Source organism: Mesoplodon mirus, assembly GCF_964341445.2.
Source record: "Mesoplodon mirus genome assembly, chromosome: 8".
NCBI lineage: Eukaryota > Metazoa > Chordata > Mammalia > Artiodactyla > Ziphiidae > Mesoplodon > Mesoplodon mirus.
In genome coordinates this window covers 57,095,169-57,113,221 of record NC_138984.1, presented here as the reverse complement: position 1 = coordinate 57,113,221, position 18,053 = coordinate 57,095,169, and the positions used below count along the sequence as shown (strand labels likewise).

At 36.4% G+C, this 18,053-nt stretch overlaps 1 long non-coding RNA gene across 1 annotated transcript in view; it reads left to right on the top strand.

The window, feature by feature from the left end:
* Window positions 1-18,053, top strand: part of LOC309809589 — a 380,658-nt gene that overhangs the window by 206,331 nt on the left and 156,274 nt on the right. The window lies entirely within an intron of this gene.

Genomic DNA, 18,053 nt, shown 5'->3' with positions numbered 1-18,053 from the left:
TTAGCAACTGTTCGAGTCTGCACTTTGGAACTGAGGGAAGGCCATGGCGGCTGGAGTTTTGCCTACAAGAAACATGGGACAGAAAGGCTTCTACGCCCAGGAGCCCCACAGTGTCCTGCTCGGCTTCAGTAGCGGTGGAGGTGGTGAGAAGTGTTTGAATTTTAGATATATTTTGAAGATAGGAACAACAAATTTCTTCACAGATTGGTTGTAGGTTGGGAGAGAAAATGAGGATTCAAGGATGATTCCACATATGTTGGCAAAATTACTGGAAAAATGGTGAGGCAGGGCCTATAACTGGAGCAGATTTGGGAGGAGATAACTGAGAATTCATTTAAAAAAATATGTTGAGTTTGAGATGTCAGTTGGACATCCAGTGGAGATATCAGTAGACAACAAGATTTATAGGTCTGCAATCTAATGTAGCACTATGGATGGGAGATGTAATTTTAGAAGTCTCTGGCATACACTTTTTTTTTCGGCTGTACGTGGGCCTCTCACTGTTGTGGCCTCTCCCGTTGCGGAGCACAGGCTTCAGACACGCAGGCTCAGCGGCCATGGCTCACGGGCCTAGCCGCTCCGTGGCATGTGGATCTTCCCGAACCGGGGCACAAACCCGTGTCCCCTGCATCAGCAGGAGGACTCTCAACCACTGCGCCACCAGGGAAGCCCTGGGCATACACTTATTTTTAAAGTTATGAGAATAGGTGAGATCTCCAAGACAATGAGTATAGATAAAGAAGAAGAGAAGACCAAAGACTGGGACTTGGAACACTCCAATTCAGAGACTGGGGAGAAGAGGAAGAACCAGAAAAGAAGATTGAGATAAAATGACAATTGAGGTAGGGTAAATACCAGGAAGAATAGAGTCTTGGTAGAAGTGTGAGAAAGTATATAAAAGAGAAGAGTGTGGGCAACTGCTTCACCTGCTTCCTTACAGATCAAGTAAATTGACTTCAGTTACTTTGATGGTGATATTGATGACAGTATTTTTAATAGGGTGATGAGATAGAAAACGTGAGGAGAGAAAATAAAAAACATCTCTTGCTAGATATTTTGCTATAAAAAGGAGCAGAATAATAGGAAAGTAGGAAAGTGTCCATCAACAGATGAATGGATAAAGATGTGTTGTGTATATATACAACGCAATATTACTCAGCTATAAAAAAGGATGAAATTCTGTCATTTTCAACAACATGGATGGACCTAGAGGGTATTACGACTAGTAAAAAAGTCAGACAGAGAAAGACAAATACTGTATGTTTTCACTTACATGTAGAATCTAAGGAATAAAACAAAACAAAGAAATAGAACAGAACAGAAACAGATACACAAATACAGAGAATTGACACTTGGTTGTCAGAGGGGAGAGGGATCGGGGGAAAGGTAAAATGGGTGAAGGGGATTAAGAGGCACAAACATATAAAATATATGTTACAAGGATGTGATATACAGCACAGGGAATATAGCCAATATTTTATAATAACTTTGAGTATAGTCTATAACAAAGATCGAATTACTGTGTCGTAATCTGAAACTAATATAATGTTAAAAGTCAATTATATTTCAGTTAAAGAAAAGAAGGAAGGATTTCTGGAGGAATGAAGTTGGGTTAAGCAAAAGAGAACAGGGCCCACTACACAAGTGAAGAAAGTGGCATTAGATGTGAGCATGATATTATAGTAGTAATAATAAACATTTTTTCATGTGTTGGAAATAAGCCAATGTACATGTATAAAGAACTATTTATGGAGCTGTGATTACAAATTATAGTTTGCAGTCATCTCTAATTTTATCTAGAAAAATGTACAATATATTCAGATAAACAGCTGATTTTTTAAAGTGTAAAGTGAGGGAATTTCAAAGATTATTTGAAACTTTTTTGTCAGTATTATAATTTTAGCATAGTTAAATTATACCCTACCTTTTTAACATACAATAGGTCCAAAGCAAAAAAAATTATATGTGCCATTAGAAGCGTAATTGGGAATATAGTATGTTTTTCTACTACATATTAATTTAAGGTAAACACTATACATCACATGTTAATGGAGAAAAAAGTGAAAATGCGCCTAGGAAAAATAAGCATATTAAAGATTTTATTTCATTAATGTTCAAAAATAGAAATATAAAATGTTTTGCTTAAAGTTAGATCTTAATCATATATCACACAAAAATTAATTAAATGACTGCTATTTCCAAAGGCATTCATAATATATTACCAAGAATGGGAATTTAATGTCAAAACAGATTGGGAAAAGGAGTTAACATCTCACATATATCCTGAATTAACTAATAAGTTTTATGTAAACCACTAAAACATCAGTCAGACTACAGTAGCAAATTCTGTAGCACTGGGCCATACCACTTACAAATAGGAGCATCTGGCAATGATTAACCTGAGTGGAAATTTCCTTTTCCTTTCCCTTTTATTATTCATATAGGTTTAAACTCAATTTCTCTTACCATTTATATTTATTCGGGGGCAAAATAAAGGAGACTACATGTGAAAGCACTGTCCTTTTCTTCTACTTCCTGCCCATCTGTTAAAAGATTTTATTTTAGTTATACCTTGGCCCCATTTCCTATTTAGGTTAAATTTTCTTCTTTATGGATTTGCTAAACACAAACACAATAATCTCGACTACTGTCACTTACACCAGAGGTGAATTATTACCATTAAGTGAAGGGGTATTGGTTGCAGTAGGAATGTCCTATTTGTTAGGCAAAGCATTCTGTTCCTCCCAAGATCTACTTCTTCTGTTAATATAGAAAAAGGGCATTAGGAGGTATTACTTTGCAGGTGGTATAAAATTTGCAATTTGTCTTGATGCTTGCAATGTCAATCCATATCTCTGTAGAGATAACTCCAGTCAGTTTGTTCATGTGAGTTTCTGCAGAAAGAGTGACTGCCTCCTGGTCATTTACTCACTATTGAACATGGGGTACAATTTCTGCAGTTGCTAGCAACACGGAAGAGTGGTCAACATTATGGTAAACTGAGATGTCTAATTTTTGCTTCCCAAGAGGTGTTGGTGAGTTGAATTACATGTATCAGTGAAAAAACAGAAATCTATCTTTCTATATGTATGTATGTATGTATGTATCTATCAATCTATTTATCTAGTCTATATCTCTCATGATGTATATGATATATATTATCTGCTGAGGCACTTCCCCTAATCTCTTATTTTTAAGAATTCCTGCTTACAAACATCCACAATAACTAAGCACGAAGAGGAATGGGTGCTTGCATTCTGTCTGGGCATTTTACCAAAAAAAAATCCATTTTTGAGCATTTGAATGATGAGTATTCAAAACACATCTGCAAGATTTTGGGATGAATTTTGTATTAAATCCTTAAGACATTGCTTTTTAAAACTCCTTCGGTCATGTTTCTGCAAATTGAAAAGTCCCCTTAAAATTGAAAAGCCCTTTAAAACAGCACCATACTTTCCTTGCCATTTCTGCATGGTCAAGGACTGTCAGGCTTCTGGTCGCAGAGGCATACTGTAACCAAGAAAAGAAATAGAAAATGTTATTCTGTTGGTGGGGTGCTGCATTTATCTATAGGTCCTGACCAAGCAACCCCATCTCTTTTATTCTTTTACCATTTCTGTAGACCTCTCTCTCAGACTGGAGCCTCTTACTCATTGGATAATCTAAACAAGAGTCATATTAATTATATTTGCTTCTTCAATATATGGAAAGTAAGAAGAGAATGATAAAATTATATATTGGAAGATAGTTTTTAGGCAACAGGCTAAATCTTGAATTACTTGTTGCCATTAACATGGAAGACAAGTATGGGAGCAGAGTTGAAATTATATCCTTTAAATAAAATAGCCTAAGAGAAATAGTTCTATATTTTGCTGAAACATCTCTTCAGTATCTACTTAGACTGATAGCCAGGGCTATTTTCTTGGTTTCAAAGACCTATGCTAACTTTTAAAGCTTGTGTGTGTGTGTGTGTGTGTGTGTGTGTGTGTGTGTGTGTGTTTACATGAATTCATCTACCAGCATTTGAAATGAAAACTTCTACCAGTCTCTTACCATATAACTCAAATACTATGCATAATATAAAACCACCATATAGAAGATTCACACACTGTAGGGTGTAAATATCAAACCAACTGTCTTGAAATATTTAAAGCCATATGTGGTAACACATGCTTGCATCAGTAACCTAGATGTAAACTGAATTTTTGGTTCAGCATTCTTATCCCCTGGCTTAATTAACCTGTTTGACAGTATGAAAATTTATGAGTGCATTTCAATGATCACTCACACATTTTCTTGTAAATTCTCTATGTTTTAGTAACAACATGAACTCAAGTTTTTTGGCGGAATATGTTTGTTCCAATTGGATATAAAAATGTGTTCTGAGTTGGGGAAGGCAAGGTGGGCTTGAGATGTCATCAGTGATGTCATCAGATGCTTTTGACCATGGTTCATAGAAGCTTCATTTCCTCTGGTGAAAACTAGCATGATATCATATCACGCATTCTGATGATAGAAGGTAGTGACAAACAGGTTACAGATTATTTAAGTAGTGGAATGGGAATGTCTCAGATTATGAATTTACGTTAATATTTTAATTAAACCCTATTTTTTAAGAAATACATTATTTCTTCAAAAATTTAAATAAATAGGAAGAGTGAGCCTTTAAACTGTGAGGCAGCTCTGAAAAAACCTGTAGGCAGCCCAACAGAGAGTTCAAGGGCAGTGGACACCATGCCTTAAAATACTTACCATATTTAGTCTTTGGCTGGGACCTGTCTGGGGAAAGTGTGTATTTCCCTCAGATACTGAAATGGATCCCAAAGGTGCAACAACTCAAGGCTGTTATCTGACTAAACTGTACGCAACAGGTTCATTCTTGAAGGTATATCTGAGTGGCATTCTTGAAGGTATATCTGAGTGGCATACCTCCCTTGCCTTCACATTAGTAAATGAATGATTTTTAAAAATTGTATTTAAATAATACCATTTATAATATAACAAACATTATATGATACTAGGTATAAATGTAACAACAACAACCACCACCACAACAAAATCCCACAAGATCTTTATGATAAAAAAAAAAGTAAAACTCTGTGGAAATCATAATAGTATAACTAAATTTAGAGGTATGCAATGATCATGAATGGCAAGAGTCTACAGAAATGATTACTCTCCAGATTCAATAAGACTCTAGTCAATATCCTAGCAAGATTTTGTAAAATATTTATGAAATACCGAAGCTCAAGAATATCCAAGATGGGGGATTAGTTCCAAGATGGTAGAGTAGAAAGACCCTGAGCTCACCTCCTCTCATGAGCACATCAAAATTACAACTATTTACAGAAAAACTATCAATGAAAAAGACTAGAACCTACCAGAAAAAACCTTCTACAACCAAAGATATAAAGAAGGAACCACAACACGATGAGTAGGAGGGGTGGAGTCACAATATAGTCAAGTCCCATACCCCCAGTGGGTGACCCACAAATGGAAAATAATTACAATTGCAGAGGTTCTCCCCAAGGATCAAGGCATCTGAAGCCCACATCATGGTCCCCAGCTTGGGGGACCTGCATCAGGAAGCTGAGCCCCCAGAATGTTTGGCTTTGAAGGTCAGCGGGGCTTACTTTCGGGAGTCCCAGAGGACTGTGGGAAATAGAGACTCCACTCTTAAAGGGTGCACACAAAATTTCATATGCTCAGGGATACAGGACAGAAGCAATAATTTGAAAGGAGCCTGGGTCAGACCTACGTGTTGATCTTGGCGAGTCTCCGGGAGACACAGGAAGCAACTGGAGCTCACCCTGGGGACAAAGACACTGGAAGTTGCTATTTTGGGAGCTGAGGCCAAGTGACTGACTGTGCAGGTACATAGCCCCCCCCCCCACCAGCACACAGGCTGCCTTATGACCCTCTGAGCCCACAGCCACCCCTGGACATGGCCCCACCCACCAGACAGACCAGGACCTGGCCTCACACACCAGTGTGCAGGCACAAGACCCCAGACACCCAGGGCCCTGCAGCTGGAGATCTCAGGACCTACCTTAGCCCATCAGGGACAAGCAGCAGCTCCAGAATCCCCAGGGCCCCAGCTGTGCCCACCAGCGAGCCTGCTATAGCCTCACAGCTGCATGGACACCAGCTCCAGGACAACAGCAGCCCCACAGCCTACTGTGGCAGGACCAAGCCCACCATCAGTAAGCCAGCATCAGCCCTGGAACCAGCTGTATTATCTAACACTTCTTATGGCTGTATGTTGAGGTATAGCCCATTCTTATTATTATTTTATAGCTGATAAATCTAGGAATTAAAGGTGTTCAGAGAAATATTTATAAACTAGTTCTTCTGACAACAAGTCCATAGTCTTTACCACTTTTTCATACCATTCCTTTTAATCTTTTAGATAATATAAAATCTGTTTTCTCTATTATTCAGACATGTGAGGAGTGTTGACTATAAATTAAATGTGCTAATGAGAAACAAAATATACCTCTGTAAAGAACTAAGCATTTGTAAATCCCCTTTCCAGCTCTTGGGACAGTGAGCTCTCAGACATTTAGTCAACATTATACCAGTTGAAATGCCAGTCATGGACTCATAAATAGAAAAACAGATAGGACAGAAAGAAGTGTCAATTAAAACTACTAGGACCTGATGTAGCAGCCAGATGGCTGACCTTTCTCTTGATGCCATCTTAGGGTATCCAGATTTAATGTCCTTGTTTCTGTCCCAATGGCGAGGCATTAGCATGGTTGGATCAGCCCACACCAGACTGATGTACTTTCAAAATTTATTCCAGCTGGAAAGAGATGCTAACAGTTCTGGACCCCAATTCTGTGTTCTGAGTCAAGCTGTGAGGATAAGGCGAGAAGCACTTCCTGCATTGTAATGTCTTGGCCACAAAGAGCATATATCCCCTCTTTCAATATTGCTAAGCTGTTTTCTCACCCACAGGTATATTCAGTGATGCTGGGCATGGACAGGAGGTCTATTAATTGAACATGTCACTAGACAGAAAGAAATGGTTACAGGCTCATGATCTAATCTGTAGGTAATCCAGGTTTCCTACTTCTTCTATTGCTCTTTCTGAATGCTCTTTTTGACAAGTCATTCAGTGTTTCTCTCTCACTATCAGAGTGAGAAATTGTAACTTATAAGAGCTCAATATATGTTAAAAATAGAAAAGAAAGAAAAAGAGATAATTAGATGTCTAGTGAAGAATTAACTCGTCTGGCCTTACTCCTGGCTCCTGGGAAGTAACTTCTAAACCTTCGACATTTCCTGAGTGAATGGAACGTCTGTGTCAGTCATGGTGGGTCTGTGGAACCAAACCTAATAGCTTGTGCTAACAAGATGACACATGGTAGGCTCCTCAGAACCCACCTGATAGTTTAGGCTAAAGAAATAGCCCACTGTAAGGATTGGCCACTCCACAAATACCAACCAGGTAATTAAAAAGTTGGGATGTGGGGCCACTTGAAATCAGCCTGATGTCCAGGAGTTGCAGCTAGAGATTTAGTTCAGCCATGTGGGCAGCAACTTGATCAACCATACCTGCCTAAAGGAGCCTGGATAAAATCTCTAGACACCAAAGCTAAGTGAACATCCTTGTTGGGCCATACATCATTCACATTTTGTTACACTTCAGTGCCAGGAGTGTAAGATATCCCTTCAGATATGGAAGCTTTGTATTTGGAACCTTCCTCCCAGTCCTATATTCTGCCCCAAGTGTGTTTCTAGGGTGGTAGGCATATAAACATTATAAAATAATTTCTAACAATAAAAAAAGAAAGACAATGACCAAGTAATTCAACCTTTTTTCTCATCAATATATAATTTCATATTTATTATGGCTTGGGCACTGGGTTAGATGCTCAAGGATAGAATATTGAAAAAGGTAGAAGACGTACTCCCTATACTATAGCACTAACATAGGAAATAGTCTGTTATTCATTTTGATGAATAGACAATTTTAATATTCTAAGATAACTTCCTTGATAAAGAATAAACCTTCTGCCATTGAATCAAGTAAGAGTAGTACCCAGGCCTGGGAGTCCAGAGTAAGTTATTCAAATGAAGTGAACACATTAGAATAAAATTGACTATAAAAAATATCAGTGATTTTACAAATAAAAATATTTAGTCATTAGATAAAACAAAGATTTAAAATAAAAATTATCAATAGTAAAATAAGACAAGAGGTAGGCAATACCAGATTTGGAACAAAAGCTCAGTAATACCGTCAAGAACCAGTGATATCATAAAATATGTCATTCTGTTTTCTACTCTGCCATCTTCAGCATGCTGGCTTTTCAATCCTGGTAAGGATGGTTGCTGCAGGTCAAAGCCATAACAATCAAGAAAAAAAAGAATGGAGTGGGACCATAGATTTCCTCTTTAGGAAGTTCTGTCTTTTCATCAGGGGGATACACTAGTGCATTTGCCGGAATGATGTTAAAGGTCTCATTAGTGAGAGGATGATAAAGTGAGGTTCTGGCATAAGGAAATGGGATTTTAATGATTAACTTAATTTCATAATGATTCATACTCCGGTACTAGTGGAGGGGCCATATCCCTTCTGAAATCAAGGAACTTCACCCTTAAGTAAGATCAAGTAGGATTTGGCTACTAAGGAACTGACAGTGTCACCAAAGGAAATACCCTGTAAGCTAAGACATGGTGGACAAAAAGGATTAGCTAGAAAAATATGAGCATCAGAAGGACAAAATGAGACAGAGAATAACATATGTAGTATTTTGTAGAGATAAATCTTGATAATTGTACTGAAATACCAACAATTTGAGAGCACAATGTAAAAGGTGATTGTTGAGAAATGAGATTATGAAAACTAAGAAAGAATCAAATCATAAAATACCACAAATTATGTACTTATAATGAAATGTTACTAATGAATCAAAAGGATAATTTAAAAGATTGTATGAAACATGCCCATAGATGTGGATAAAATTGAGGAAAATAAAACAAATATATGTACTTTGGTGGAAAGCAAAATACAAAATAAATGTGTAATATACAAAACAGATACAGTTGTGAGAAGATGGTAGGATTGTAGATGCTATATCATTCAGTTATTTTAAATATTTTTGATTTAGTTGATTAAATTAAAGTGCTAATATTTTAAATATTTTTGATTTAGTTGATTGAATTAAAATGCTAATGAGTACATTTTTTGCCCCAACTGTCAATTTACAATGTAGAGTTGTCAAGTAAAATTTTTTTAATTCCAAGTTCAAGCTACCGCATGTGGTTTTATAGATTGTGCACTGTGCAAGGTCATTCAAGAGGCGAGTGGTAGTTCTTCTCACTCTTCCATTTGTCTTGATGCAGGACTACACCTGCCTGGAAAGTTTCCACTTTTAGTTCCCATGAAGTTATTGCATGCGCTAGCCACAGACTGCTCACAGTGAAAGATTACCTTATTATTTGAAATGAGATTTGAAGGTATTCATTTTCCATATTCTCTTCTACTCACTCAACTAGCATGGCTGTTCGAAGTTAACTATAAAACTCAGGAACTCACAAAAGGAGTGTGTACTTGAAGACACACAAAGACAGAACGGTAGCAGAGTTCATAGAATAATGAATACCAATATTCTTTTTGGGAAATGAGAAATCTTCTATAGAAAAAATGTGTCAGGCAACTGCGGTCCCTTGAATGACCTCTGGGGATTCCTATAGACGCTCTTCACAGAGACCTCTTTTTTCTGTTCATTTTAAAATTATTTCCTAAACTTGCTTAGATTCTTTATAGTGCTGTTTGACCTACAAAAAAGGTATTGAAATAGAAGTTTCTTTTCCCTTCTGACCAAATGAGAAGGGCAAGATTTGCGAAAGTTTTTCAAAAGAGGAATGAACTTCTTATTATGGTGAATTATGTGAAGAAAAGGGCCAAAATATAATTTGGTTTCTGCTCTCCCTATTTAATCCTGGTAGTTGCGTTCTTTGTAATTTGTCTTCTGCTCTTTCCTGAGCAGTCAGAATCCTCCTTTGCTTTGAGCTGGTGGCATGACCAGCTGAGTACAGTCAGAACTTAGGGAAAATTCCTTCTTTGGGTTTCATGTAAGAAAGTATGAGAAAGCTTTTGTCAAATAGGATGAAAAACATCTTAGAAGTTATAGACATCATTTTTTGAAGCAGATGCCTTTTCTCCCCAAGGTGGTCCTTGCCTTATAAACTGCCTTTACTATTCCTAGAGGGAAGATTTAACCAACATGTCCTAACAAGATCAACTTCATAGCTGATTTGAATTAGAAATTTTCAGAAACTGGCATTTTTCTGAAAGCAATTTAGATTCACCTCAAAAGTTGGTAATCTAACCAACTAATGGCCTCAGCCATTTCTGTCCCCATATGGAAGAACTAAAAACAGTAATTCTACATTTATTAAATGCTTACTACGTGCAGTGACATATTTAAGCACCTTACATGTATTTACTCATTGAATATTCATAAAACACCATGTGGAGTAAGTAATATTGTCACCCACAATTTACATATGAAAAATTGAGGCATTTCGAGGTTAAATAACTTGTCCACAGTCAACTAAATCTTAAGTGATGGAGTTAACTTCAAACTTGGGAGTTTAGCCCAGAGTGTGACCTGTAACCTCTCTGTAATGATAGATCCGATTGATCAGACTGAACACTATATTTAAGGCAAAGAATTACAGAAATTTTTGGATCATCAATGCAGATCTGCTAACTAGTGTTTAAATTACTTCTGCATTAACCCCTCTAAGCATACACCATTTCTAGGAATTCTTGTAAATCTGGACGTTTTATAGAGTTGGAAAAAACTTAACCATTTCTTGTGTTTAAACTGCCTGGTTGACTTAGGCAAATATAAGAACAGAAGTGGACTGGTTGCTGGTGTCTGTTCTTATTAATGAAATGAAAACTGCCAGCAATGTGCTATCCAAAGAGCTGCATTCACACAACACATATCATCCAGATGAAAGGTTTTATTTCATTATTTGCTGAGAACAGTGTATTCTCAAAGACTGCAAAAGTCCCACATGCTTCCAGTAGCATTTGTGCAGTTTGTAGCAACACCTTCATTAAAAGATTGAGTGAAAACTCTGATTTTCGTAGGGAAAGTATAAATGATAAAACTTTAAAACCTACCTGAAATATGAGGTCACCTGGAAATTAGCAGACATATGGTACTATCTGTAGACAAGCATGTGGTGTTAATGTTTACAATTTTGTATCATAGAAAAGAGCCTTGGTGCTAAGCAGGTGACAGCTGTGTTATACAAACTAGATGGGAAATGTGTCTTTGCTTACAACTTTTCTCCAGAAATTACATACAGTTATCTATCAGCAGTAACTATGCTCTTTTGTAACAGATATTAGAATGAGTAGGAAAAATAAAACCCCACATAAATACTCTTACCATACACTCACATGGCCTTATGAATTAATTTAACAATTTCCTGATAACTCCTGTTTTCAGTCATCCTCTTCTTTCCTTGTACTTGGGCTACTGTAATAGCCTTCTAATTGAACTCTGTGCCTGCAATCTCTGCATCACGTCCAGCTTCCACATGTCTGTCTGTGTTGTTTCTGAGTCATATATCTTATCTGATACTTTCAGTGCTAAAAACTTTCAATGGAAGCCTGATTGCCTGATAGGATCCCACATTTTTAATATGGAAATCAAGAAGCTTTACATGGAGATCCAACCTTCTCCAGTCTTCAGTATATAAAGATTCTGAAAAGCTTTTTATTTACGTCATGATTCATCCAACAATATGAGGATAGCAAGGTAAAGCTAAGTGTACAGACTCTCCTAAAGAATGCCATGCAAGGCTGTACAATCACAACTGGTTAGAAGTGTTAAAAAAGTTAAAAGTGGTTAAAAGTGTTTATGTGGGGCTTTTTATAGGTAGTGAGTCAGGGGCAGGATTATCAAGAATTAGAGAATTGTTGGGAAAAAAAATGGAAAGGCGCAAGATTTTCAAATGTAGAAACATGCCACTGAAGCATTCATAGTCAAAAATACTTTGAAAATTAGACATTCCTTACGAATTAACTGACACTGCATGAAATAGGGATTATATATCACTGCCTTTAGATGAAGTCAAAGAGTTCTGTAAAGTTGTCATTTAAAATGCAGTTTGGGGCTTCCCTGGTGGCGCAGTGGTTGAGAGTCCGCCTGCTGATGCAGGGGACACGGGTTTGTGCCCCGGTCTGGGAAGATCCCACATGCCGCGGAGCGGCTGGGCCTGTGAGCTGTGGCCGCTGAGCCTGCGTGTCCGGAGCCTGTGCTCCTCAATGGGAGAGGCCACAACAGTGAGAGGCCCGTGTACCACAAAAAAAAAAAAAAAAAAATGCAGTTTGGAAGACATCCAAATAATGGGTTTGACAATGTTTTAAATATTTTTATCTGCTTGCAACTGCAATGATTTATGAGAAAATAAATGAGAATGAGTTGATTGCCTGCAGTTGCTTTATCCACTAATTCATGTAAAGATTTTTATTGCTTTATTAGATTTTTATCAAATACATTTTAAACTTCAATCAAAACAAGTTTTAAAATGTCAGTGGAAAACTATATACATGAACTGTCCATTGTTTTGAAACCTTTCATATAAGTTTAATTGAAATATTGATTGTCCTCTATAGAAAATAAATTGATTTACATCAACACCACCAATGTTTAAGAGGTCCTGTTTCTACACACCCTCCTGAATGTAATGTATTATCAGACATTTTGATCTTTGCCAATCTTACAGATGAAAAATGATAACTCATGGTCATTTTAACTTCAAATTTTCCTGCTGTGAATAAGGCTGAAAATATGGGTCATATGTTTAAGATCCATTTATACTTATTTTCTGTGTGCTATCTGCTCATCTTTTGTCCCTTTTCAGAGAAGGAATTTTTATATAGTAAATATATTAGTCTATTGTCTATGATATGAGTTACAAATACATTTTTCTATAGTTTGTTATTTTTTTTTCTTTTTTTTTTTTAGAGTTTTGTCATGCTTTTTTTCCTTTTAATATTATGTGGTCAAGTTTATTATTCTTTTCTTTTTGATATCTGAGTTTAGGATGATACTTAAAAATATTTTACTTCAAGAGTAGATTTTTCTCTCAAGTTTTCTTCTAGTACTTTTATGGTTTTATTATTTTACATTTAAATCTTTGATATTTCTTGCAATTTTTATGGTCTAAGGAAAGGGTTGGAAAACTTCAACCCATGAACCAAATGTGCCTTACAGTAAGCCAGATTCAGCCATGCCAATTAGTTTATGTAATGTCTACAGCAGCTTTCATACTACGACAGTAGAATTGAGTGACCGAAACCTGCAAAGCCAAAAAGATTCACAATTTGGCCCCTTAAAGAGAAAAAGTTTGCTAACTCCTAAGATAAGTAACACAAGATACCATATATATATATATATATATATATATATGTTTTAGGGAGTTAACACTATTTATTTCACTTTTTAACCACTTGTTCAAAAGCTACCTTTATAATGTACTAAGTCTTCAAAGATCTTTAGAAATGGAAAGTAAACAGGCTAGGCATAAACTCCCACATTTCAGAAAGTCTGGTTAAATGGCTCCCCTGTGTTCTCTTATGTGAAAGAGTCCCTGGTGTTTCCTTACAGGGAGGGACTCAGGCCTGAGTTCCGGAGAACGTCAAAAAATTCACGTTTTACTGATTCCTCTTTCTGTATTAAGCAGATACCAAATGTTTGTCATGGAGTCATATTTTCCTTCATCCTACCAGTAGAGGAATGCTGGATTTCAATGCAGTACAGACACAATTGGAAGATTACCTCTCACATACAATCTAACTATCTGGTTTAAGACATATCATCCTTGGCATTATCTCTGAATTGAGAGGATTGAGCAACAATTAAGGAGCCACTGCCCTTTAAGAAAGTACTTTTAATTATTTTGTCATTAGTCTGATTAGATCAATACAGAATTATTAGTGAGCCTTCCTCTTTCTCCTCTTGAGATCTGTGGAATCTGCTAGTGACTGTGACTTGAATACCTGAGCGTGGAGATGTCAGTTTGTGATAGAGGGTCATTTTTCTCAGTGCAAAGATGTTTCTCATGAGATACTTCAGAAAATGTTATGTCATCATTTCTGGTTACTAGGAGACTGGAGTATATCTAAGGAATCTATGATTAACTTACGGCCTTGGGACCACACTAATTTAGGCACATTCCAAAGGGAGAATCTACCCATGACCTTCTTGTCACCATGAGTCATTCGAATTTAAGGTTCCAAGCACAAATATAGATGACAACCAAGTGAAGATGTCACTTGCCAATAACTGACCCACTTTCTCTTGTTCATGAATCAGAGAAAAGAGAATGTCTTTTTATTTTTAATTCCCTAAAATATTTAAATAAAATACACTTTATTGCCTCTGTGACTTTTATTTATGACAAACTCACAAACAACTCACTCATATGCACAGCAATCCTCACCTCCAGGGGAAAATAAATGACTACATTATGTTCAGGCATCCAGTAAATGTCCAACATGAAGAGAAAACAGAAGATTAGTAAGTGAACTGACACTGTAAGGAAAAGATAGAAGACTTTATACGTCAAGTGACAGTTCTTTAAAGGAACGGTTAAAGCTATAGCTTTCAGGTAGCCTAGGAAGTTTTAAATGGCTGCTCATTGTGAGGAACTCATTTCGAGTACATTTGAAAGGCAGAACATCTAAACGTTCGGTGGCCTTTCCACCTCTCAGGCAATTTGATTGGGCCCTGACTGCGAAGGAGAATGCAGAGAACTGAGTCACCAACACAGCTTTTATAGCACCCCGGGGTCCTTTGGAAACAACTCCTTGTTCAACCTCAGTCTAGGATGGGTTAGAACAGTGACTCCTCCAGGCAGGGGTCTGAGATAAACGACCTCCAGAGTCCTGGCTCAGCCTCACGAGTCTTTGATTTGGAACTGACGGAGTGTAAGCCGACTTTAAGTAGGTCATCCAAAGAGCTCACATCCTGGTATGTAGTTGGCAGTCACTAGTATGGTACAGACAGAGAGAAAGTGAGAGAGAGAGAGAGAAATAGAGGGAAAGAAAAGTAGAAATGGATGTTTTTTAAAAGCAAATCTTCCTACATATTTTTATTGTTCCTAAAGATTCTATATTCTTCTTCCTCCTCTGGGAAGCTGCTTCTGTGAGTAATAGCACTGATTATCATGAGCATGAGAATGCAACTATATGTGATTGTTCATGATACCTATGTTCACAAAGCTACCATGGAAAAAACAGTTGATGCTTCTGCCTGTTATATAATTGGCTGAGGGCAGATAGCACTTGGATTCTTTTTACCTTTGCAGCCAATTCTTTTCATTGCAACACATAATTATATCATTGGATTTTTACGTGCATGGATTTAATTCATTCTGGGACCTCAGTGAGTGACCAGTAAGTTCTCAATCATTTAACTCCTTTTCAATTATTATTTCTTTCAACCTCCCGCAAACCCTCTTGTTATACTACCATCTATGTTATATACCATCATATATGTAGAAGAAAAGTCAGATGTTACTGTAAGTTATTTATATCTTTATAACTTTTGTGAGCTATACACTTATGCTTCATTAATAGCTTACATAATTCCTCATGGGATTTTAATGTTACAAGAAGTCTTTGTGATCATCTAATTCAATGCTTTCATTGGTAAAAATGGGGAATTTGATATGTCTTTGTGTCAGTTTTTCCATCCCATGTACGAAGGCCATTGTCTTTCACTTAATAGTAAAATGTCCTTTGCACCATTATTTCTAATGAATTATTTTACCAACACAATTTCTTATCAAACCAGATTAGGGCAACTTTTCTTTTAAAAATGTTCTTCTTCATAAAAGATAAAGATGCTCACTCATCATGAATCAATGCAGGGTTACATGAGATGATGTTTTTTACAGTAGAAATAATTTCAAAAGTATGCATCTATTCTGCATTTTTCTTTCCTCTTTGTTATTCATTCCTTAGCAAGAGTTGGCTTGAGTTGGGCGGCCCTCTGAGGTTCTTTCTGAAAAAGAGCAAACAAAACTCATCCCTCTGAGTCAGTATAAAACTCATTTCCTTGACCTCATTAGCATGGTCATTTAAAGAATCATAGGCTCTGGATCTTTTTTTTTCCTCTCACTCACCAGCTTTACTTTGGTGACTTTTCTGAGCACTTCACTATTATGACTAGCATAGCTGACTCCAGCTGATATAGTTCAGGCAAGAGTCACTCTTTGTCTTCTGAACTATTTACCTCAATGTATATGTTTATTCGGTGGGATGGGGAAGGCTCCCTCTTTACGGCTAATGAAAAAATATGCTACACTGAACTAAACTCACACAAACCAGTAAATCTGTGAAAGAATTGATTTATTTACAGAGTAAGAATATTTATTTTTATTGCAAAATGTCTTTAGAGAGAAGGAAATATAGTAACATTTTTTGGTTTTATTTTCTAGATGTACACAAACTATTTCAAAAAGTTGGGGACTATGTAATTTGATAGTTTGGATAGCATAATATAAAGCAAAATAATATTTAGATTGTCTAATAAAATAGTGGGGATGAATCTGTTTTTCAAAAAAATTTAGAAATAGAGTCCATCTATTATGGTGATTCTAGTAAGACTTTGTGTTTTTCATTTTCTCCTTATAATGTACTTATACGTAACAAAATTGTTTCTGAATCTACATTTGAAATGTGATCAACTCAGCCTGGTTAGTAAGTCAAATACTCTGAATTAGAGGGGATTTTTGGTAGGTGGCCTGTCTGCTACTCATATCCCAAACATCATTTCTTGGAATTCTAAATCACATTAGCTAATGATGTCAAGAAATAGCAAAGTTGAAGAAAGTTGCCATCAAACATGAGCAATTACAAATCTACTCAGAACATTAGAATAAGTGATGTAAGTCTGCTGCCCTTGAGATAAGTAAATTCCACTTAAATGGCTTTGCCTATTTTTAAGCAATTGTTTTTGCTTTAAACAAATTTATTGCTATTGGTAAATTTTAAGTGGAGGTTATATAACCCATGTGAAGATTGTCTTGAGCAATATAGAGAGCCAAATTTTCTACTGAACAGAATAACAAGATATATATCCATCCAAAAGATACTTTGTTTTTTAGATTTTTTTTTTAAATTCACAGGTGGCAAAGACATGCTGTTTCATGTTTTTTATCTCTGTAATAACTGGTAGGTACAGGCTCACAGAAGACCATTCCGTACTCTCATTAAAGTATAAAGAGCCCCAAAGAAACACCACATGTTTATAGGGAAACTGCCAACAGAAACCAAAATAATTTTGTTATTATTTTAATTATAAAATACAAGAGAAAACTCAAGCATTTGAATATTCAAAGTGAATCATTACGATGTGTATAGGCAGGACATTTGACAAATGCTGAAAAATTGAACACTGAGGATTTGTGATAAACTACCGTTGCAACAAAGCTGTTGGAATTAATGTTTTAATTTGTGTTTGGGAATATAAAGTCATAGCTTATCATGCTGACCAGACAGACTTTATTGAGTGTTTCTGTTTTTGAGCCCTTTCATTGACATTTTAAAAGCTATTCTAACATGACAATATAGTTATATCCTTCTTCTATCTGCTACATGCTTAAGCAGTGAGAACTCTTAGGGTAGATGATCAACACACATCAATTCACATCAAACAGTTTGAAGGGGACAGAAACCAAACAAAAATATTTTAGACAATGGAATAGAACAAACTTGCACAAATAAATAATTTTTTTAAATAGTTATATTGTTGCTCAAGAACACACTAAAATTCTCAAAGGGAAAGCAAAAACATGTATTTTATGAATGCTTTGGTTTCTCCATTCCAGGAATGGTAACGCCTGGAGGAAAAAATCTTCTCTTATTCCACCAAAGACATTTGTTCAACTCATGTGCGTTAAAACTTACCATGTGTCAGGCCCTCGCTAGGCTCTGGGGAGAAAATAGTAAACACAGTCCGCAAGGAGCTTACACTTTAAATGCAGTGAGGCTGATTTCAATAAAAAAA